A 23,902-nucleotide genomic window follows, 5' to 3' on the forward strand; every position below is an offset into this window, starting at 1 on the left:
TAATTAGCTAGTATTGAAACTTCAAATGTCACTACAAATAATAAAATTAGATTTTTGATATTACTAAAAATAGTTTTTATGCATACTATCAAGTATTTACATATAGGAATTTTGTCAAAAATCAAATTCAGAAAAATGTAAAACAAATTTGAGTAAGCACAATTTTATTCATTAAAAATTCTTCACAATGTCTTCTTGGCAAAGAGATTAACCATCAAATATTATTTGCTATGATATTACATAGTACAGGTAATGTATTTCTCACAGCATAGTATATCTTAAACACACAGTCATCATTTGAGACAATCATCAAATTGGTGGAAATATTCATTACTATTTAAAGAATAATTGAGAACTGAAATTTGCAATAAGTCTAAAAAGTACCCATTTCTTAAATTTTAAATACTAAATTTCTATTATTTTATAATTCTGTATTTATAGGAACATTCTCTAAAGTTCTGAAATAATTGTTTGTACTAAAATATTACTTTACATTTAAGAACTTTTAAAAACCAACAATTATTCCTTACAGATGCAAGATCTTGTAATGCAATCCAAAAGAAAATTGTTCTGCAATGAACAGGCACACTTGTTAACACCTTTAGGGGAAAGGAATGCCCCTTCTGTCTCCTCCCATTTCTGTACCATTTTCCACACTGGAGCAGCATGAACAATACCACATTTCAGTTAATTGATTTGATGGTGATTAAGACTATTGCATTTTTAGACTTTGTTAGAGTGTGGAGGGGTGTCTCTTGAATGAGACTGCTTCTGTGAATCATTTAACTCATCAAAATCTTCTCTATCTTTTGGAAAGAATAAATTTTGGTTTTGCACATGTTTAAAAAAACTTTTCAAACCATTCATTTTGGGGGCAGAGTTGACAAAACCATACAAAGTGATATTCCATTTTCTTATTCAGAGATATTAGTTGGATTGTTACTATGAGACTCCTTGACCTACACTTCTGTCTATATAACTCGTTTAAAAAAACTTACCAGTTCAATTCACTCAAATTTATTAGATAGTGAGAGAGGATTTTTTGTCCCAACATACATATGACACTGCTCTCAAGTTTAACTGTAGTTAGTGACTCTGTTCAGTGCTCTTGTTAGCATCCTATGGTAAAGGCATGGACAAGAGGGGAAATTAAGCTTTGACAGATGGCACTCAGCGTTTGACTCCTGCTGAGCTCAGCAGGGCCTGTGGTTTCCAAGGTTGGGGCTGTCAACATGGCTGTCTATCAATTGAATAACCAAGTATAGACTGCTTGTCTGTTTCTTAAACAAAACTTAGACTTCATGTGCCATTCTTGTTGGTCTTTCTGCTGATCTAGTAACTTCTTCCAAGCAGAGAGAGTGAGAGCTCTGAAGTGGCCTCACTGTTTAAGAAACTATTTGGAAAGAGAGTTCTCGGGACTGAAAAAGGTAGGCTATGTTCTGGTCTTTCTCTCTTTAGTTTCTCCCTAAGGTTTCATGACTTGAAAAGAGATCAAAAGCCACCAAAGGTTCACCTTTAGTGAGTAGCTAATAGTAAAGTTGTTTAAAATGCACTTAATAATGTTTACCTCTCCAAGGGTTAAGAATCCTTGGGGTGGTGGATGCTAACTCTTTTAGAAATATTGAGACTAAAAAGGGAAACACTTCTATTAAGTACACCTGTGTGTTTAGATGTGTTGTCAGGGGCCGTTTTCACCTTTCTAACTCTAAACATTGATACCCACGCTCTCATTGTCTCACCTATGTCTAAGACTTCCAAATGCTCACAGAAACAACCTGAGGCTGAAAACCAGCAAACTGGCTGTCAACAAAACGTGCCATTTGTCACACACTCTTAGCAACTGTGTTCTTCGGTAAGTCCACTGCTTTCTGTTATCTGTGCTTTGCGATTTCAACACTGTTGTTGATTTTCTGAGATTATATTTTAAAAGCCTGTTGGGGAATGTATAAGTCTAGGCTTTTCCATGCAAAAATTAAAGGTGAGGTAGCAGTCTTACATAAGTCGATGTTTATATTTCAATGCTTCTATTATTTCATGCTTGTCGTAATTAAACCAAAACCTATGACTACTATTTCAAAATGACAAAGAAATTTAAATTGAAATATTAAAGTAGAATTTCAAAAATGATCAGGCAGAATTTAACCACACAACATGACAAAGCTTTTCAGTTGCTACTTTTGGTAGCTGACAGAGGGTGGATTGCCTATCCTTTATGATGCTGGCTTGAGAAATCTCATTTGTTACTGCTCTGATTGTTCCTATGTAGTATGTCTGAAGAGATGACATTTATGGAACATTTCCTCCACAAATATTTAGCCCATGATTTAAAAAGGGTTATTTGGGGAAAACGATTAGATATGGTTATCAGTGTACTTAATTACTTTAAGGACAAAATATAAAGTTTTCTTTTTCAAATAACATTTTTAAAGTAAATCCTAGAAAATTTTAAATTAAAAAAAGGAAGAATTTTTGAAGGCTGATTTAATATTTCCCTCTATCATATGGGTCTGCATCTGAGGGCAGGTGCTCAGTAAATGTTACTGCATAGAAATAAAGGGGATATTAATATTAAGTAAAAGGTAAAATTAAGTCCTGAATTGAAGTAAAACATGTTTTAAACTGAGCCTATTTATAATAAATGATCAGATTATAATTTAGAATGAATTATTCTCCAGCTGTTCATACCATTTGACTTGATTGTATTCAGTGTCTTTGAAAGCTGCAGTGGTTACAAACTATAATTAAGCAGAGATTGGAATGAAAAACAAACAAACCCACTAAACTCCCTGCAGTTTTCTTCTCTCGTTCCTTGTCCCTGCTTCTTTAGCTGCTTTGTTCAACAGAGCTTTTGCTAAGCTTTGTGGTCTCCATCTCCTCCCTGACTCCCCTACCTTTACCTCCTCCCACATCTCCACCCCAATCCCAGCGCCACCCCAATCCCAGCACCACCCCTATTCCCAGCACCACCCCCATTCCTAGTGCTACCCCCATTCTCAGCAGCTATACCCATTCCCAGAATTACCCCCAAGGTGGATTTTTCAGTGGTAAACTTGCTGAATCAAACTTTGCTTTCAAAACATACTTACACTTTTCAAGAAGTCCCTTTTGTGAGGGTTTCCTTTAATTGTGGCTATGGGAAAAACACACTTCTGAAATTCCATCTAAGTCCATAAACTATAAATAAAGAATAAAATCTACAGCTGGCAAGAAGGCAACTGTCCTGAAGGAAAGAACAAATATAACTTGAGCTCTACAACTGTGTACTTATTCATGCACCAGGATATTCTTGGTTCTCACCCAGAACTCAGGGACATGAGATTCAAAATGTCCAAGGCTAATCAATATAACAAATATACTTTCATTTTACCAGACCCTTCAATTTTGGGATGGTTGTTGTTGTAACTTGAGCAGCACACACATAGAACTTATCATCAGTACTATCACCTCCCCTCTTGTTGTGCCTCCAGTCTCCAGAACTTCAACTTTTGTAACTGAAACTATATACCTATTAAACAGCTCCTCCTTCTTAGATCCTTCCAACCCCTGGAAGGCAGTGTCCTTCCCATCTTTGTAAGTTTGGCTATTCCAGGGATACCCAGAAATGGACTTTCCAGCACATATCTTTAACAGCTGGCTTATTTTGCTTAGAGTAGTGTCTTCAAATTTCATACACATAGAACATGTCAGAATTGTGTTAAGCTCTTTGTTAAACTCAATACTCCCATATTGTGTGTAAACAGTACCTTTGTGCTTGTGTATCATCTATCAAAGTGTACTATGGATACTTCAACTTTTTAGCTGTAACAAATAATGCTGCTATAAAGATAAATGTAAAATTTTAACTTGTTTAGAATGTGATTTGTGCAGGCTGAAGAGCAGATTAGTGCTACAGATTATACTGGGGGAAGAAGAGTAAACAATTACACCAATAACAACAACTAGGGTTTGATGATTTCTAACTTTCTACTTGGCTCTGTACTGAACATATCACCATTCTTAAATCTTAGAAACAACCCCTCTTATTCCTGTCACTTCACATAAGTAAAAACTGTAGTGCAGGCTTCTAATCCAGCTACTCCAGAGGCTGAGACGAAAGCCTGTCTTGGCTGCAGAGTAAATTCCACGCCACACTGAATAAAAACTGAGATGGAGAGGAAGTGTGAGACTAACTTGGATTGTAGGTTAGTGTTAGAGTTCTTTTAGAGTTCTTGCCTGGGTTTGTTCTCTCTCCCTCTTCCCATCCCCCCCCCCCTACACTCTCACAGTGTAAAGCTACTGGTTAATTGGTCCAAGGTCATTAAGTTAATAAGAAACAATGAATATAATTCTGGAAGGTGGGGATCAGAACCTGCATTTAGAGAAAGAAACAAATCAGAATCTATATTGATAAAACTCACAGCCAAGGGCTTAGAGAAAAGCTCCTGGAAAACATGTGAGGGAAAATGTGATTTCTCCCTCAGAAGGCTCCATGGATGAAGGCAGGCAGAGAACAAAGAGGCAGAGTAGCTTTCACACTGTTCCTCCAACAATTCATACAAGGATAGTAACCCACTCCTCCTGTCCCTAAGGGAAGCAAGAAAAGTGGGTAAACTGACATTTTCCACTTTGAAGTCAAAGTGCTATTCTAGGTTTCTTGAAATACCTTTATTATGAGAAATCTTTAACTAACCTATTAGATGCCAGCTTTGTGTAGAGTGCAAATCATTTTGTATACAAATACAACCCTAACTCTTGATGTAATAAATAATTTTTATCCAATGAATCAACAACAACAAAACATTACAAAATAGTGGGAGGTGTCAGCAGGAGCACATTTGCATACCCATGAGAAGAATCCCCGTAAATCAGGTTAAACAGAGGACAGACTATGGGGTCTGTGGGGGATCTGCAATGCTGTGCAGATCATGTGGCAGTAATTATCTGATGCAAGTATATGTGCTCCAGACAGAGCTCAGACAAAGTGACTGGTCAGGTCTGCACATTTTTAACACATATCTATGTAGATAAAATTCAATATTAATATAATGCTTTTGTTTTATTTGCCACAATTTATGGCAGGATAGGTGATTTTATTTTAAACCAGATTATTATGTAGAAGCATCCTTGCTTCCTTGAGGTTCTAACTTACAGATTTGCTCTTCTGCAAGCGGCAACTCCATTCAGCTTCAGCCTAGGTAGAATATTGAGTGACAAATGGTACATCAACCTACCGTGTTTTGTGTTTTTAAAAGACCCAAATTCTGCAAACCAAACAGAAGAGGGAGCTATCCATCTGGAAATTAGGCAGACCTTCAAAAAACAAGTCAAATAAATGTTGGAGGAAATTCTTGTAGTTGAGTTTACTTAGTCTTTTTGTTTATAGCAACATTATACATTTTCTAAAACATTCTGAATGAATACAGAAACTAGCAATATACAAAAAAATCACCAGTCAATAAAGAGGTAAAATATATAAACCTTTACAAGCCATACCAAAAATTATTCTCACATTTTATGGTTTATCTCACATTTCATGGCAAAGTATATACCCAGGACAGCAGGCCCTCTTACTGCAAAAAAGTAATATTCTCAGAACATGCAGGTGACTAATATTACCTTCCTATAGGTCATGATCTTAAAATGAAACTCTGGCTTTAAAATGGATAACATGTGGGAAATAACGGAAAAATGGGCAGCATTTGTCTTGAAAATGATATGTAATAAAATATACTTAACTATATTTGAAAAGAAAAAAATGTTTTGTTCCCAAATTTGTTGGAACATCTGAAAGTTCATGAGGTTATGACCCCCTTTTAAGAAAGCACCTCCCACCACCTGCAAATACCCAAGGAAAAGCAGTTGGAAACCATAAAACACGTGCTAGTTAACGGTTACCAGGGAAACTGTTCTGGTTCACCAATCAGAAAGCCTGCTCTTCCCAGTGGCTTTGTCCGAGGGAGACAAGCGCCAGCTGTTAGTGAATAACCATTGTTATAGGTCATCATGAAATCACAATCAGCAGGCAACCCAGCCCCGCTGGAAGTTTATTTCTCATATTTGTTCATCACCAGGGCAATTCTCCACCTTTAAAACATCCCCTTAGGCCGGGTTAACGAAATACACCCTGCCTGTGCAGAATCATTTAAAGGAGACAATTTAAATGGTCTTTTTGCTCAGCAAACAGGTTTCTTCCAGATTTCAGTTGCATAATCCTCCTACCCAGTGTCAACTACAGGGCAAATATCTGAAGCCCCTGCTGGGTTGGGAGTTGTTCTTCCTTCCCTTGATTGTCCACTAAGAGAGCTGTTCCTCACTTTTCAGATAACAAGAGGTTTTTCATACCACCCTGAAAAAGATGTTAGAAATCACTGCCGATTCTCCATGTAGAAAAGACCAGTGTAGCTGACAATAAAAGACTCTATAGATTCAAGTTGGGGCCATCAATAAGGAGAGAAAATTGATAGTTAAAAGCCCTAGGAAAAGCCCACTTTTATCAGATTTATATCGTTATAGATTTATAAATACCTGTTTTCTTTTAAATAAGAATTTAAAAGCCAGGAAGCACCAAAAGCTATCCAAGCACCATAGTTGTTCCAAAAATTGGTAGGAATGCCTAAGCTTCCATAACAGCACTGGCATTTTAATTTGGCAGCCATCACTCTGCCCTCACAAATAAAAACGCTGAGCAAATAGAAATATCAACAATTCTTTGATCCATCTGAGGTCTGAGATCGCAGCAAACTGGGAAAAAAAAAAGAAAGGATGACCAGAGACTCATAACCTACCGAACAGAAATTTCCTGGGTTCTGAACTTCCTTTACCTACCCGGCTGGGTTATAAAGCACAAATTCCAACAGCCAGGGCACCAGGGTGTGTGAATGCAAGAGTTCAAAGCTCCTGGGAGACCCAAGTCACAGTGAGGTCACACCTCCCCTACAGACGACCAAAAATAACAACAGACAGAAGCTATCCAAGTGAGAAGTTGCTGGTATGAAATATAGAAATTGTTGATAAAAAAAAAAAAGACACTCCTATCTAGAATTGTGTGGCTTACAGAACTATACTTTCAAAGGTGAAGGAGAACTAAAGACTGTCTCAAAAACTGAATTACTTGCCTGGCAAGAAAGAAATGTTGAATTCTTCAAAGAGAAAAAATGTGATGTGCTACAGGCTAGAAACTCAGATGCATACAAAACTAGAAAGCAACCAAGAATTAGTATGTGATGATAAAAAAAAAGATTTTATTTTTTTCTTTTCTTAAGTTTATTCAAAATACTAGCAATGATGTATTCAATATGCAAATACAAGTGTTCATATACTCAAGATAAGTTTTGTGTAAATTTAGATAAGTTAAATTAATAAAGCAATAATATAAGTGATAAAACAGAGAAAATTATGGATATTTTGTTGTCATAAAGTATTTATGTCACCCAGGAAGTATATTGTGAGATGAACTTGGATCAATTATAAATTTATGTGTACAACTCAAGTCTAGGCAACCACCAAACATAATATTTTAAAGAGGTAAAGTTGACATGCTAAGAAAGGAGAGAAAACTGAGTCAAATAAAGTGCTCAGTTCAAAATATAAAAGAAAAGTAACAGTGACACCAGGGGACAAAACAGGACAGAAGAAATATGACAGCTCTAGTCCAAGTGCAATGATAACCACCTGTGTGCTAATCAAACAGCAAGTGTAGTTGGGGGTCGGGAGAAATGGCTCAACTACTGTTGTTTATAAGTACCTTCTTTAAATATTTGGATTATAAATAAAAGGTGAAATTATGGTGAGAGATATGTCATGCTAATAATGATCAATATAAAACACATATGGTTACAGAAAAACCAGTCTTCACAGAAGACGACATTATAGCACAAGAAGAGGTGGCATAATAACCTGAAAAAGAACATACTGTCCATGTCTAACGATAGAGGGCCAGATGTGCAAGGGACAAGCTGCTAAGCCCCCATGGGGAAATAAGTCATCTATTCTTGAAATGGACCGACATGCAGAAAATTATAAGGCAGAGTTGAATTTAACAAAACCATCAGTGGTGAGCATGAATAGGAACTTCATTAAAAAACAACAGGCAACATATTTTTTTACACTCACATGCAGCATTTACCAGCATAACACTTTCTGGGCTAGAAAGCACCCCTTGAAATTTGTAAAAGTATATATTGTATAATAACTTGCCATAGAAAATCCAAATAAAATCCACTCACTAACAGCTATAAAAATTAAATTTTGATATTAGCACAATTCTAACTAAACCATGGCTTAATAAATAAATGTCAAAAGAAGTTTAAAAGGTTTTAAATAAAACTTAAATAAATAAAAATAAAATATATGCATATAAATACAAATATGATGTGAACACTTTAAGGATAAGTCTTAGCAGTACAAGAGGAAAGTTTTAGAAGATTCACTTTAAGGAAACTACATATAGAAAAATTAGGTCTAAAGTAAGAATAAAATAATTTTAAAAATAGTGTTGAGATCAATTAAATTGAAAAATGAATATCAGCAGGGAAATTTGATAAAACCAAAAACTTGTTCTTTGAAAGGATCAATAATATTGATTACTCTCTCAATAAATAAGAAAAGAAGTGAAAATATAAGCTATAAGAGATGAGAAATCACTAGAAATAGCATAGACATTAGAGGGTAAAAAGTGGATATGGATCACTATGTCCCCACAAATTTGATAATCTAGATCAGTTCTTAACCTGTGTGTCATGACCCTTCTGGCAAATCTGTATCTCCAAAAGTATTTACATTGTAGTTTATAATGATAGCAAAACTACAGTTATGAAGTAGCAACAAAAATAACTTTGTGGTTGGGGTCACCACCACATGAGGAGCTTTATTCAAGGATCACAGCATTAGGAAGGATGAGAGCCACTGATCTAGATGAAACAGAGCAAATTCTTGAAAGATAAAAGCATTTTCCTCTCCCTACTTCTGTTCCTCACCTCCTCTATGCCCCTTCCTCATTTATCCCCATATACTTCTCCTCTATTTCTCTTCACCAACAGGCAGGCCTCCCAGGGATATCAAAGAAATATACCATATCAACTTGCAAAAAGACTAGGCACCTCCTCTCATATTAAGGCTAGATGAGTCAACCCAGTAGGAGAACAAGGATCCCAAAAAGCAAGCAAAAGCATCAGAAACATCCCTGGATCCCTCTGTTAGGTATTCCTACAAAAAAAAAAAATCTAAGCTAGACAACTATAAAATATATGCAGAGGGCCTAGATTAGATTCATACAGACTTTCTGATTGTCATCTACCAAACATTTAACGTAGAAATTGTATCTATTCTCTGAAATATCTTGGAGAAAACAAAGGTAATGGGAATATTATCTTACTCCACAAAGCAAACAGTGTTCTAAAAGCAAAACTAGACAAAGTGCTGCCAAAAAGAAAAACTATGGAGCCGTGCTTTAGATATGCATTGTACAAAAATTTATAAACAAAATACTATATTATATTAACTGTGTATGCAAAGAATTGTACTTCATGGTCAACTTGAATTTGCCACGTGTGTTAGCTTCATTCACCATTTGAGAAACCATTAATGTAACAAGCTAAAGAAGAAGAAAAATCATGATTATATCAGAAGATACAGAAATAGAATTTAACAATAAATACTCAATGTTCATTTCAGGTGAGCTGTCTGCATTAGCAAAAGTAGAATGTTCTTAATTTTTCAAGGAACATCTACAAAATGCCTAAAGTTAGCATTATCATTAATTAGAAAAAGCTTGAAATATAACTGCCTTGAAATGAGATAAGAATATACCATCATCAGTGTTTTTCAACATTGCACTAAAGACATACCAACATAAAAAAATCAAAGCAATGGGAAAGAAGATATACAAATTTTCAAGAAAGGAAATAGAATTGTTAACTTTGTGGATAACAGGCACATCTAAACAGATAATCTGAAAGAGTCCTAGGACCTTCTGGTACTAATAAGTAACTACTGAAAAGCTGCATGGAATAAAGCTAATGAGCAATTGAAAGTAAAATTTGTAATTAAAAAAAATATTATCATTGAAATAGCAACTCTCCCAGTGAAATGTTTAGCTAGACATGTATGGGGGAAAAAAACCTACAACATTCCAATGAAAGAAAACTAATGTTTTAATGATTTTTAACAATATTTATTAGATATTTTCTTCATTTCATTTCAAATGCTATCCCTAATGTCCCCTATACTTCCCACACACACCCTGCTCCCCAACCCACCCACTTCCTTGCCCTGGCATTACCCTGTACTAGGGCATATGATCTTTGCCAGACTAAGGGCCTCTCCTGCCAATGATGGCCAACTAGGCCACCTTCTGCTACATATGCAGCTAGAAACACTAGCTCTGGGGGTACTGGATAGTGCCTATTGTTGTTCTTCATATAGGGTTGTAGACCTCTTCAGCTCCTTGAGTACTTTCTGTAGCTCCTCCATTGGGGGTCCTGTGTTCTATCCAATAGATGACTGTGAGCAACCACTTATGTATTTGTCAGGCACTGGCATAGTCTCACAAGAGACAGCTATATCAGGGTCATATCAACAAAATCTTGCTGGCATATGCAATAGTGTCTGCGTTTGGTGGCTGATTATACTATGGATCCCCAGGTGGGGCAGTCTCTGGATGGTCCTTATTTCCATCTCAGCTCCGAACTTTCTCTCTGTAATTCCTTCCATGGGTATTTTGTTTCCCATACTAAGGAGGAACAAAGTATCCACACTTTGGTATTCCTTCTTCTTGAGTCTCATGTGTTTTGCAAATTGTATCTTAGGATTTCTAAGTTTCTGGACTAATATCCACTTATCAGTGAGTGCATATCGTGTGTGTTCTTTTGTAATTGGGTTACCTCACGCAGGATGATACCCTCCAGGTCCATCCGTTTGCCTAGGAATTTCATAAATTCACTCTTTTTAATAGCTGAGTAGTACTCCATTGTGTAAATGTACCACATTTCTGTATCCATTCCTCCGTTGAGGAACATCTGGGTTCTTATCAGCATCTGGCTATTATAAATAAGGCTGCTATGAACATAGTGGAGCACGTGTCCTTCTTACCAGTTAAAACATCTTCTGGGTATATGCCCAGGAGAGGTATTGCTGGATCTTCCAGTAGTACTATGTCCAATTTTCTGAGGAACCACCAGACCGATTTCCAGAGTGGTTATACAGCTTGCAATCCCATCAGCAATGGAGGAGTGTTCCTCTTTCTCCACATCCTTGGCAGCATTAGCTGTCACCTGAATTTTTTTTCCATTTTTTATTAGGTATTTAGCTCATTTACATTTCCAATGCTATACCAAAAGTCCCCCATAGCCACCCACCCCCACTCCCCTACCCACCCACTCCCCTTTTTTGGCCCTGGCGTTCCCCTGTACTGGAGCATATAAAGTTTGCGTGTCCAATGGGCCTCTCTTTCCAGTGATGGCCGCCTAGGCCATCTTTTGATACATATGCAGCTAGAGTCAAGAGCTCCGGGGTACTGGTTAGTTCATAATGTTGTTCCACCTATAGGGTTGCAGATCCCTTTAGCTTCTTGGGCACTTTCTCTAGCTCCTTCATTGGGGGCCATGTGATCCATCCAATAGTCCACTGTGAGCATCCACTTCTATGTTTGCTAGGCCCAGGCATACTCTGACAAGAGACAGCTATATCAGGGTCCTTTCAGCATAATCTTGCTAGTGTATGCAATGGTGTCAGCATTTGGAAGCTGATTATGGGATGGATCTCCGGATATGGCAGTCTCTACATGGTCCATCTTTTTATCTCAGCTCCAAACTTTGTCTCTGTACCTCCTTCCAAGGGTGTTTTGTTCCCACTTCTAAGGAGGGGCTTAGTGTCCACACTTCAGTCTTCATTTTTCTTGAGTTTCATGTGTTTAGGAAATTGTATCTTATATCTTGGATATCCTAGGTTTTGGGCTAATATCCACTTATCAGTGAGTACATATTGTGTGAGTTCCTTTGTGAATGTGTTACCTCACTCAGGATGATGCCCTCCAGGTCCATCCATTTGGCTAGGAATTTCATAAATTCATTCTTTTTAATAGCTGAGTAGTACTCCATTGTGTAGATGTACCACATTTTCTGTATCCATTCCTCTGTTGAGGGGCATCTGGGTTCCTTCCAGCTTCTGGCTATTATAAATAAGGCTGCTATGAACATAGTGGAGCATGTGTCCTTCTTACCAGTTGGGGCATCTTCTGGATATATGCCCAGGAGAGGTATTGCTGGATCTTCCAGTAGTACTATGTCCAATTTTCTGAGGAACCACCAGACCGATTTCCAGAGTGGTTATACAGCTTGCAATCCCATCAGCAAGGGAGGAGTGTTCCTCTTTCTCCACATCCTTGGCAGCATTAGCTGTCACCTGAATTTTTGATCTTAGCCATTCTGACTGGTGTGAGGTGGAATCTCAGGGTTGTTTTGATTTGCATTTCCCTGATGATTAAGGATGTTAAACATTTTTTCAGGTGCTTCTCAGCCCTTTGGTATTCCTCAGTTGAGAATTCTTGGTTTAGTTCTGTACCCCATTTTTTAATTTGAATTTCTGGAGTCTAGCTTCTTGAGCCCTTTGTATATATTGGATATTAGTCCCCTATCAGATTTAGGATTGGTAAAAATCCTTTCTCACTCTGTTGGTGGCCTTTTTGTCTTATTGACAGTATCTTTTGCCTTACAGAAGCTTTGCAATTTTATGAGGTCACATGTGTCGATTCTTGATCTTACAGCACAAGCCATTGCTGTCCTGCTCAGGAATTTTTCACCTGTGCCCATATCATCGAGGGTTTTCCCAACTTTCTCCTCTATAAATTTCAGTGTCTCTGGTTTTATGTGGAGTTCTTTTATCCACTGAGACTTGAGCTTTGTACAAAGAGATAATTATGGATCAATTCACATTCTTCTTCATGAATGTACCAGCACCATTTGTTGAAAATACTGTCTTTTTTCCACTGGATGGTTTGAGCTCCCTTGTCAAAGGTCAAGTGACCATAGGTGTGTGGGTTCATTTCTGGGTCTTCAATTATATTCCACTGATCTACCTGTCTGTCTCTGTACCAGTACCATGCAGTTTTTACCACAATTACTCTGTAGTGCAGCTTGAGGTCAGGCATGGTGATTCCATCAGAGGTTCTTTTATTGTTGAGAAGAGTTTTTGCTATCCTAGGTATTATGTTATTCCAGATGAATTTGCAAATTGCCCTTTCTAACTCAGTAAAGTATTGAGTTGGAATTTTGATGGTGATTGCATTGAATCTGTAGATTGCTTTTGGCAGGATAGCCATTTTTACTATATTAATCCTGCCAATCTAAGAGCATGAGAGATCTTTCCAACTTCTGACATCTTCTTTGATTTCTTTCTCCAGAGACTTGAAGTTCTTATCATAGACATCATTCACTTCCTTAGAGTCACACCAACATATTTTATATTATTTGTGGCTATAGTGAAGGGTGTTGTCTCCCTAATTTCTTTCTCATCCTGTTTATCCTTTTTGTAGAGAAAGGCCACTGATTTGTTTGAGTTAATTTTATATCCAGCTACTTCACTGAAGCTGTTTATCAGGTTTAGGAGTTCTCCAGTGGAATTTTTAGGGTCACTTATATATACTATCATATCACCAGCAAATAGTGATATTTTGGCTTCTTCCTTTCCAATTTGTATTCCCTTTATCTCCTTTTGTTGTTGAACTGCTCTGGCTAGGATTTCAAGTACTATATTGAATAGGTAGGGAAAAAGTGGGCAGCCTTGTCTAGTAACTGATTTTAGTGGAATTGCTTCAAGTTTCTCTCCATTTAGTTTGATATTGGCTACTGGTTTGCTGTATATTGCTTTTATTATGTTTAGGCATGGGCCTTGAATTCCTGATCTTTCCATGACTTTTATCATGAAGGAGTGTTTGATTTTGTCAAAAGCTTTCTCAGCATCTGACAAGATGATTTTGTGATTTTTGATTTGAGTTTGTTTACATAGTGGATTACGTTGATGGATTTCCATATATTAAACTATCCCTGCATCCCTGGGATGAAGCCTTCTTGGTCATGATGGATGATCGTTTTGATGTGTTCTTAGATTCGGTTTGTGAGGATTTTACTGAGTATTTTCACATAGATATTCATAAGGGTAATTGGTGTGAAGTTCTCTTTGTTGGATCTTTATGTGGTTTAGGTATCAGAGTAATTGTGGCTTCATAGAATGTATTGGGTAGTGTACCTTCTGCTTCTATTTTGTGGAATAGTTTGAGAAGAACTGGAATTAGTTCTTCTATGAAGGTCTGATAGAATTCTGCACTATACCCATCTGCGTCTCAGCTCTGCCTCCTGACTGGGGATGAAGGCCAAAGGGACCCTGTTCAAGAAGCTCTGTTGCTTCTGCCACCCATGTGCTCTCCTGTGTAGACTGGTCTCAGGGATATCAAGAATACAGTGGAGAAATTCTTGTCTTTTCAAAAATTGTGCTAAAATATTAGATATGTATGTATGTATAAAAATGTGAGCCTAGACATGGATCTTTCAATCTTCATAAGAACCAAGAGTTAATTCAAAATACTTTCTAAACCAAATATATAATGAAAAACTGTAAAATTGCCAGAGGAAAACAACATAAAACCTAGATGACCTTCTTTTCAGATCTAGCACCAAAAGCAAGATCCCTGAAAGAAATGACAAACATGACTTTATTAAAAATGTAAAACTCTGCTCTTCTATATGTAAGAGACTGAGAAGGCAAGATACAGTCTAAAAGAAAAATTTTAAATATTTACATCATAGAGCAATATTACCCACAAATACACAAAGAACTCTTAAAACACAGTGAGAAAATGACCCCTACTAAAATGCTGAAAGGAAAACCTGAACCAGCATTTTATTAATGAAGATATGTAAATTGGATGGTGGTAGTGCCTTCAATCCCAGCACTCAGTGTCGAGGGGTGAGGGAGGAGGGGGCAGAAGCAGGTGGATCTCTGAGTTTGAGGTGAGCCTTGTCAATAGAGTGAATTTCAGAACATTCAGGATTACGTAGAAAAACCCTGTCTCAAAAAGCCGGGCAGGGGGGGGGGCGCGGTGTGGAGGGGGAGAAAACTGTGTGAAGCAGCATTTGAAAGATATTCAACATTATATGTCACCAGGACTTGTAAATTAAACAAAGGTATACGGTACTTCTATTGGAATGACCAGAGCACTGACAACACCAAATGCTCCCAAGGATTTGGAACAATAGGATACCTCATTCACTGCTAGTTGGAAGGCAAAATACTACTTATAAGAGAATATGCCAGGGTCTTTCAATGTTATATATAGAGTCACTACAGAACTCATAAGTCAGGCTCTGATATTAGCCAGAGGAGGTGGCAATGTGGTCACACAGAAACTCAAGCTCAATTGTTCATACTCCCTAGACATAATCACAAAATTGGCACACAATAAAGATGCCTTTTAGGAAAGGAATAATCGCTGGCACATCCAAATGAAGGAATGATTATTGGTTAATTACAAACCTGCGAGGACATGGAAGAATCTAAGTATATATTATTGTTAAGTAAAGAAGTCAATCTGAAAAAGACGATATACTACCATATGATTCCAACAATAAGACTGAGGAAAGGCAAGAACTGTGGAGATGGTAAAAAGATCAGTGGGGTCCAGGAGTTACAGAGAAAGCACTCACCATGACTTTTTGCCTCTAAACCAAATATCACTCAAATTCTCTATTATAGCACAAGACTAAATACATAAAACATTTATATATTTCTATTTTTTACTTATCTTGTCTGAATTTAAGTGTGTTTACTCTGATATCAATAAAATGTGAATATATATATACACATACATATATGCCTCTTTAATAGTAGACATTTGAAATAAAGGACTTTAGTAAATCAATGGACTGTAAGTAGTAGGTGCTGATTTAACACTGTCTTAGTCAGGGTTTCTATTCCTGCACAAAATTCATGACCAAGAAGCAGTTGGGGAGGAAAGGGTTTATTTGGCTTACAATTCCATACTGCTGTTCATCACCAAAGGAAGTCAGGACTGGAACTCAAGCAGGTCAGAAAGCAGGAGCTGATGCAGAAGCCATGGAGGGATGTTCCTTACTGGCTTGCTTCCCCTGGCTTGCTCAGCCTGCTCTCTTATAGAATCAATACTACCAGCCCAGAGATGGTCCCACCCACAAGGAGCCTTTTCCCCTTGATCTCTAATTGAGAAAATGCCTTACAGTTGGATCTCATGGAGGCATTTCCTCAACTGAAGCTCCTTTCTCTGTGATAACTCCAGCTGTGTCAGGTTGACACAAAACTAGTCAGTACAAACACTTTCTATATGCCTGGGATACAGTAGGAAATAAAATATTTCAATTTTCTGTTCTGTTAAAATAGTGAAATGGCTGTATAGTTAATAGATGGAAAACAGTTCCATGAGCAATAACTATCAGCATTGCAGAGTTGATATTGTGATCATCACAAATTGTGCTGTTCTCATATAGTAAATACTGCATATTATTTTGTTGCTTTAAAAATTAGCCGTAGATGATGTGATTAATCTATGATGATTAGACAGCTACTAAGTAATAAAAGACACATGGGGAAAATGAAGGTGACAAGTACAGCTCCTAGTGCACTCTCCTTGTGCTTTTTAGATATATCTATAAGTTTAAAAAGCTGTGCAGAAACAGAAATGCAAGTTCTAGCACACAGATCGCCTGGCATTCAAGAAACTCCAGGACTGTGAAGTTTGCAGTGTGGTCAAGCATCATTATAGGTGAGAGAGCTGGTATTTACCTGTTACCTTAGCCTTCAGAAGAACGTAATGCCTTTTTTCTTGCTCTTGTGTTTGAATCCTATCTATAGTCCTTACTTCCTACCTAATGTCAATCTTTCATAAATATTTTATGAAATGAATAATATATGTTTCATAAATATAATTTCTGAAACATAATAATTTTAGAGTTTAGCAAGACTAGAAAGACCATTGTAGAGTGAAAAATGGTTTTACATCTTAGATGTAATTGCACATTGGCAGACTGGGAAATCTCTGCAGGCAAATGTGATGTCACTGAAGAAACCACACACTTACCTGTAGAGATTCTTCAGTCTGACAACATCAAGCATCAAACCCCTTTATCAAGCAATGATTTTTCTATATTCTCTGCTCTGACATGTACAAAGTCTAGTGAAATAACCGAATGAAGGCTTGTCCATTAAACCTTGGCTTCATCTGAGAGGACTGCATGTCTGATGATGGTTCATTCTCACCAAATTAAGTTGTAAGGTTAATTTGCAACATGGCTTAGGGAAGTGACAATGAGGATGTGACCTAACCATTGTTGGCATCACTCGAAATCCAGTTAGAAATGGGAACACCCACATCAGGACCTCCAATTGGCTCTAGCAATTTTCGCCCAGGTAATGCTGACTGATCTTCCACTTTGTAACCACTGACCAAAAGAAAACAAAAGATCACAGTCAAAAAACTGAACTCAAAATAATCATCTCAAACTAAACAAAATACAAAAAGTGTCCTACTCAGGCTTCTGTTGCTGTGATAAAGCACAGATCAAAAGCAGCTTGGGGGAGGAAAGAGTTTATTTGGCATATAGATCCTGCTCACAGTCCATCACTGAGGAAAGCCCACAGCAGAGCCCATGAAGGGACTCTGCTTACTGGCTTGTTCCCAGGTTCACATTTAGCTACCTTTTACTTCCTATTACTATCTACCCATCTGAAGGAGAGACTGCCCACAGTGGGCTGGGACCTCCCACATCAAACATCAATCAAGAAAATGCCCCAACACACCTAAAGGTCGATCAGGTGGAAGTGATTCCTCCATGGAGACTCCCTCTTCCCAGATATGTCTAAGTTGTCATCAAATGGACAACAAAGATTGACAAAATAATATATATTCACAACTATTGGACTGAGCACGGGGTCCACAATGGAGGAGTTAGGGGAAGGACTAAAGGAGCTGAAGGGATTTGCAACCCATAGGAAGAACAGCAATATCAACCAACCAGACCCCCCAGAGCTCCCAGGGACTAAACCACCAACCAAAGAATATACATGCAGAGACTCTTGGCTCCAGCCGCATATGTAGCAGAGGATTTCGAGGGATGGGGAACCAGAAAAGGAGATAACATTTGAAATTTAAATAAAGAAAATGTCCAATAAAAAATTACTGTCAAGAATGAATGACTTTTGTAAAATGATAGTCTTGATAATACACATGATCATTGATTGGAGGAAGTTTCATCTTCAACTCTTTGCCACTGAGATTACAAAACTCTCCTTAGAAATAAAGAGTTAAGAAATCTATTCAGAAGTAGAGAACGTTTTAGTCTGGGAGGAGTAAAAGGATACTGACATCATTCAAGTTGTGAGCCATAATTCTTATTAGATTGCATTGCTACATTCTTCACACAGCTTTGGAAAGTTATTTCTAAGGTCACAAAATATGCACTTAGCCTGCACACAGAGAAGAAAAATGATTTTACAATGAAATTATTTCAGCCTGGCTCAATAATATTAGGAAGACTTAAGACTTATTCTCTATGAAACATATCTTGGCAAAATAAATGATGACTACATGACTATCTTTTTCAATGTTCTTTGTAGTTTTGCCCTATTAAGAGTTAAATTTGGCAATAAATGATCTACTAAGAAAACTTTTACCTATTTCCTTTGTGTTTAATACTATAAAACTGCATGGCTGAAGGGTAAATTACAATTGCACTTGGCCTCTGACAATGAGTAAATTTCATAATTTTCGTATTATACTTCAAAACAACATATAAACAATTGGTATGCCTGATAACCAGTAACCCCTAGTAGTTTGTTAGGAATTCATCTTCCATTTAACTCTTAACCAATTGATTTTGATTATTTCTGGACCACAGCAATTTCCCATGATGCAATGGAAAATGTAACAACCAAAACTTGAATTAGATCACACACAAAGCATCAATTTACTCAGATCATAATAGTGAGGTTTGGCTCATTCACTGAAAATTGAGAGTTCAGCTCTTCATGGACTCTACAAATAGTGTGGGAGGTCAGCAAGGTGTTTTAAAGAACACTGTGCCTCCTCCCTGAGAACTTTCACTTTGATAAAAATAGAGTGGTTATCTAGCCACCAGACTTTTTGACTTTCACAAATTGACTCAACCTTTCTGCAGTTGCTACAATTCCAGCTGGCATTTGATAATGGTTTAAAAAAAAAGAGCAAGGGTTAACAAATGTATGCAATTGATGGGCAAAATCTTTCAAAACATGGGATTCTACTGGAGAAACAACAACAATAGTAGAGCAATACTAGGAATCTAGCATACTGTTACAATATGGACATGAATATCCAATAGATACTACTGCATGGAGCATGCCATGCATGTGATCTGCCTTTGTTTTCTCACAAACACAATAAAAGTACTAAGAATCCTACTTAGGCTAGGCAGTGGTGGCACGTGCCTTCAATCCCAGCACTCGGGAGGCAGAGGCAGGCATATTTCTGAGTTTGAGGCCATCCTGGTATACAGAGTGAGTTCCAGGACAGCCAGACCTATACAGAGAAACCCTGTCTCAAAACAAACAAACAAAACCAAGAGTCTTACTTAGAGGTTGAAGATGTGGGTCAGCAGTATAGAACACTTGTTGCTCTTCTGGATGACCTAAGTCCAATGCCTAGCACAGCACACAGATGATGGCTTTCAACCACTGGTAACTCCAATCAGAGGCTACCCTGCATCCTTTTCTAGCATCTGTAGGCACTAACCATCTATGTGGTGCACAGGCATACATACATACATACAAAACATTCATGTGTGTGTGTCTATATACATGTATGTATCTATATATATACATATATAGATACACATATACATAAATAGCAAATAAATTAATTTCTAAAAGAGTCATAATTTATGAAGAAAATGAAGTTCAGAAAGGTTCTATATTGGGAAGAGGAAGTTATGTAAGTGTTTACAGCTTGGCATTTTAGAAAAAAAAATGTAGTACAGAAGAACAAGCATGAAACTATGGCTTAGAAAATCTGGACTAAATGTCATCATATTTGTGTCCCATTGCTGGAGAAAGCTCTTGTCAAAAAAAAAAAATGTAGAATGTTGCTTTTGTGTTTGGGGTGAACTGCACAGTCCAGTCATGGCCTAGACTCTATTTCTAGTCCTCCAAGATTGCATCCATACAAGTGAAACTTCAAAGGAGAGGATGCCAATGGGAGGTTCAGTCAGTCTCCTTCAGTGCATCCTAAACACCCTTTCCTCTTTCCTTATCACCTTCTCCAGGTCCTGTTCCTAGTCTGAGCCCTGGTGATCCCAAGAAGACCTTAGGACACACAGCTTTTCCAGAAGAGCTGTGCCAGGTAAATCCATAAGAGCTTTCCTCCTCTTCTTCCAAGGGATGCCAGGGGTTGTAATTAACATCTAATTTAAGTATTTCTCAGAACCCTAGCATTCAGATCTGTAAAGGAAGAGAGTGGCTACTTTACTTAGAATTATTTGTAGAGTGTTGATAATGATGGATGCTACATAGACAGCCCCTTTGGTCCTTGCAATAACTTTATCTGAAGCTTGACTATTAAAGGTTCCATTATGCAGATGAGAAAACTGAACTTTCTACAGGTTAAATAAATCCTCTCTTATATTAATGTGTTTTGACTGTTAAGGCTCAAAGGGAAAGTAGCCCAAAGTCATGCAGTACTTACCCAAAACTCTGTGTCAGTGTCCTTTGTACTGTTTGACATGTTCCTATAATTGCTTGAATTGCCTATATTTGTTATAAAAATGTAATGGGTAACAATTCAACTTGTCATAGCTAAACAGTTCATTCAAACGCAAAGCTATTAAGTTATAATACACTGGCTGATATGGACAACTAGAACATCCAATAAATTCTAGATCTATGTATATTTTAACACCAACACCAAACGATAAATTTGGCTTCCTTCTACTAAAGACACAGCAAACATAAAATTCACATTCTTACGAAAGAAATCCTCCTCCCTTTATAACATTGCTGACAATTTAAAGTCAAGTTTGAACAAACCATGAATATATTCAAAACACTGTGGAGATCATTTGGAGTGTTCATAAAACAAGACTGCTTTAACACTCATAAACAGAGAAATGTGCCACAATCACTATTAATTATCAAATTTACATATCATATGTACTCTATCTTCTGTGAAATTTCAAAGGAAATATCCATCATCTTTCTCATTTGTTGAATGGATTTCTTTCCTTTATTAGTGCCACCTACCACTGGTGGCTACCACTGAGAAGCTCACAAATTATGAATGACCAAGATATAGTTATAATATAAATGTAAAATGAAGTATACTCTATTAATATGCATAGTTAATCACTAGACTGAGTTTTTAGTAGTGATGTTCTCAGCAAAAGTCAGCATGGCTATTCTTCACTTTCATAGAAAACACAGCCCCCCTTTTTAACTTTCTTTAATTCAATATTTGTTTCTTGTCATATTTCTGTCTTTCATAATATTTTCTCTTACTCCTCCCCACTTCTGCATCTGAAAATCCCAGAGCCGTGTGGTTGGGAATAGTGAGGGAAAGAGCAAAATAACTTCAGTGATGCACAAAGTGTTGTCACTAACTCCCATTGAATGAAGTTCCAACCAGGAACTTTAGAAGAACTAGAAGATGCATTTCTTTTACAAGTTATTGCTTTAGAGGGATCACGGTGAACAATATTAAAAGACTACATAGCACCGTTATCATTATTGACAAATACTTGCTGAGAACATGATGTACTTAGAACAGTGCCAAGAGCAATGTGTATGCTTAAAAGCGTTAGGAATTATGTTCCTTTGTAAAAAATGGCAACTCTTCTTTGGGTTACAATATTCTATTCTAATGGATTTTAGAAGTATATATATATATATATATCTTATATTGTATGTTAATTATGCACTATACAGATCTTATGGGTTTAAGAGCTTACTCTGACTCATTTTTTAAAACACACCCTCTTCTCACTTCATGAACAAACTGCCTTAACTGGTCTTATTTATGTTTAAATGTCTGTGTTGAAAGGATAAATAATTTATTTAAGAAACTCAGCCTCTGAAAACTATGGATAGTAAATATTGATGAAGATAGGAACATCCTCTTCCTTGACCTGGTAATGGTTACTAGGGAATATTCATTTTGTGATAATTCATCAAACTATATACTAACAATTTATGTGTTTTACCTTGTCTTTACCTCAATAAAGTAATTTAAAAATATGTATTTCTGAAGAATCTTGGCTTCCCTTCCTCTAAACACACACTGTCAAAAAAAAGTCTGCGTATTTATAATCTGTTTCCTAAAACCACTGTTGCTTTTTCTGCTGCTGTTAATGTTTCAAGTACTTAATTGTTTTCAAGCATTAAAATTCAGGCACCAGATCTACTTCTGACAGCTCTCTCCTTTTTTCCCCTAGATGCCCTCATCTTCTCTATGAAGTTAGCAACTTGACTTAATAACATTCCAGTGATGTAGAATGCTACTCCTCTCCTCCCCTCCTCACAAAACCATCTCTAAACTCCTGAACTACTGCCCACAAAGTCCCCAATGGTCTTTCACAGTGCTGGGCTGGGTGAGTTTCTCAGGATCTTAGTCACAAAGGTCTTTATAATTACTAAAATAGCTATGCTTCCTCATTCTCGCTCATTATTTTTCTCCATACACACTTGTGCTTCCATAAAACAAGTTCCATATGGTTTTATAACTCCATAGAAATATACTATTAAACATTCTCTCATTTTCATTTTATTTCTTCAAGAATCTTGATTGAGTTGTTGTGAAAAACCAGTAAGATAATCCACATAAAGTTTAGTGCTTCAGTCCACAGCACTCACTCATAAAAACACCTTTGAGTGCAATATCATGTGTTGTCAGACACTTTATATAAATAGTCTTATTTAAACCTTGAGAAGTTCTATGAGATAGATTTGGAAGCCCTGTCTTAAAATGAGAAAGCTGGGTGCTTCTTGGACATTAACCGTTTAAATTGATTGGGGAAGCTTCTGAACAACCACCTTCCTGCAGGATCTGAATCTTCACAAACTGTTCACTGATGCTCAGACCCTCAATGAGAAGACATTGAGCCCCAGTTGGCTACTGTGAGAATTCCAAATAAAACTCAAATCCTGCCTTTGCTTTAAGGAGCTGGCAATGGGTACGTTACATTTTACTTACAGTGCCCATCATGCTATCATTCAGATATAAGTAGTTGCTGTTTTCAAGTGCCTAACTACCTTCCTCTCTTGATGTTTGTTGATTTAGAATCTCTTTTATCCTCCAAAACTAAGGATTCTTTTAGAATTGGAGACTTTAATTCCTTTTCTATTGCAACAATCGGCAGAATACTAAATTCTAAATACTCTCTCCTAAAATCTCCAAGGATAACTTCCTTTTTGAGTTACTGTGGGTAGTATCTACCAAAGAAGGTGGGTCCAAGCTGATTCACCCACTCAGGGATTACAAACCCCTGAGACAGCAGAATGGCTCCTGTCACTGCAGTTACTTGTTGCTGTGCCTGTGGTCTCTAAAATATTCATTTTTAAGAAAGAGATGTCAAATTGTAAGAGCTATAGCCCAGTTTATATAGGCAATCAATAATAACTGTTTTTTTTCTTTTTTTCTCTCTTTAATCACACATGTCATTTTCATTATCTAACTTGCTAATAGCTGTTCTTAAAAAGTTGTGTATTCAACTGCTTAACTTCTAGTTGGGAGAATACAACTAATCTCTTGAATTAGAGATGGCCATTCTTAGGGCTTTGTAGAAGCTTACACTAGACAAAGCTTATTTATGGGGACCATCCTTTATATCAGCAAAACTTCTCTGTTGTTAATTGTGACCTGCTTAAGAATATCTTCACC

The 23,902-nt window shown here is 37.0% G+C and overlaps 1 long non-coding RNA gene and 2 other non-coding genes across 3 annotated transcripts; 2 read left to right on the plus strand and 1 right to left on the minus strand.

Moving 5' to 3' along the window:
* Window positions 1–1,461: 1,461 nt before the first annotated feature.
* On the plus strand, window positions 1,462–22,610 carry Mir217hg. The gene is made up of 3 exons (XR_381119.3): window positions 1,462–1,852; window positions 20,298–20,374; window positions 22,458–22,610. It is a non-coding gene; the product is annotated as a microRNA 217 host gene (long non-coding RNA).
* On the plus strand, window positions 17,020–17,105 carry Mir216b (microRNA 216b). The gene has a single exon (NR_030419.1). It is a non-coding gene; the product is annotated as a microRNA 216b (primary transcript).
* On the minus strand, window positions 17,027–17,095 carry Mir216c (microRNA 216c). The gene has a single exon (NR_106152.1). It is a non-coding gene; the product is annotated as a microRNA 216c (primary transcript).
* Window positions 22,611–23,902: the final 1,292 nt, after the last annotated feature.

This window comes from Mus musculus, chromosome 11 (assembly GCF_000001635.26).
Source record: "Mus musculus strain C57BL/6J chromosome 11, GRCm38.p6 C57BL/6J".
NCBI lineage: Eukaryota > Metazoa > Chordata > Mammalia > Rodentia > Muridae > Mus > Mus musculus.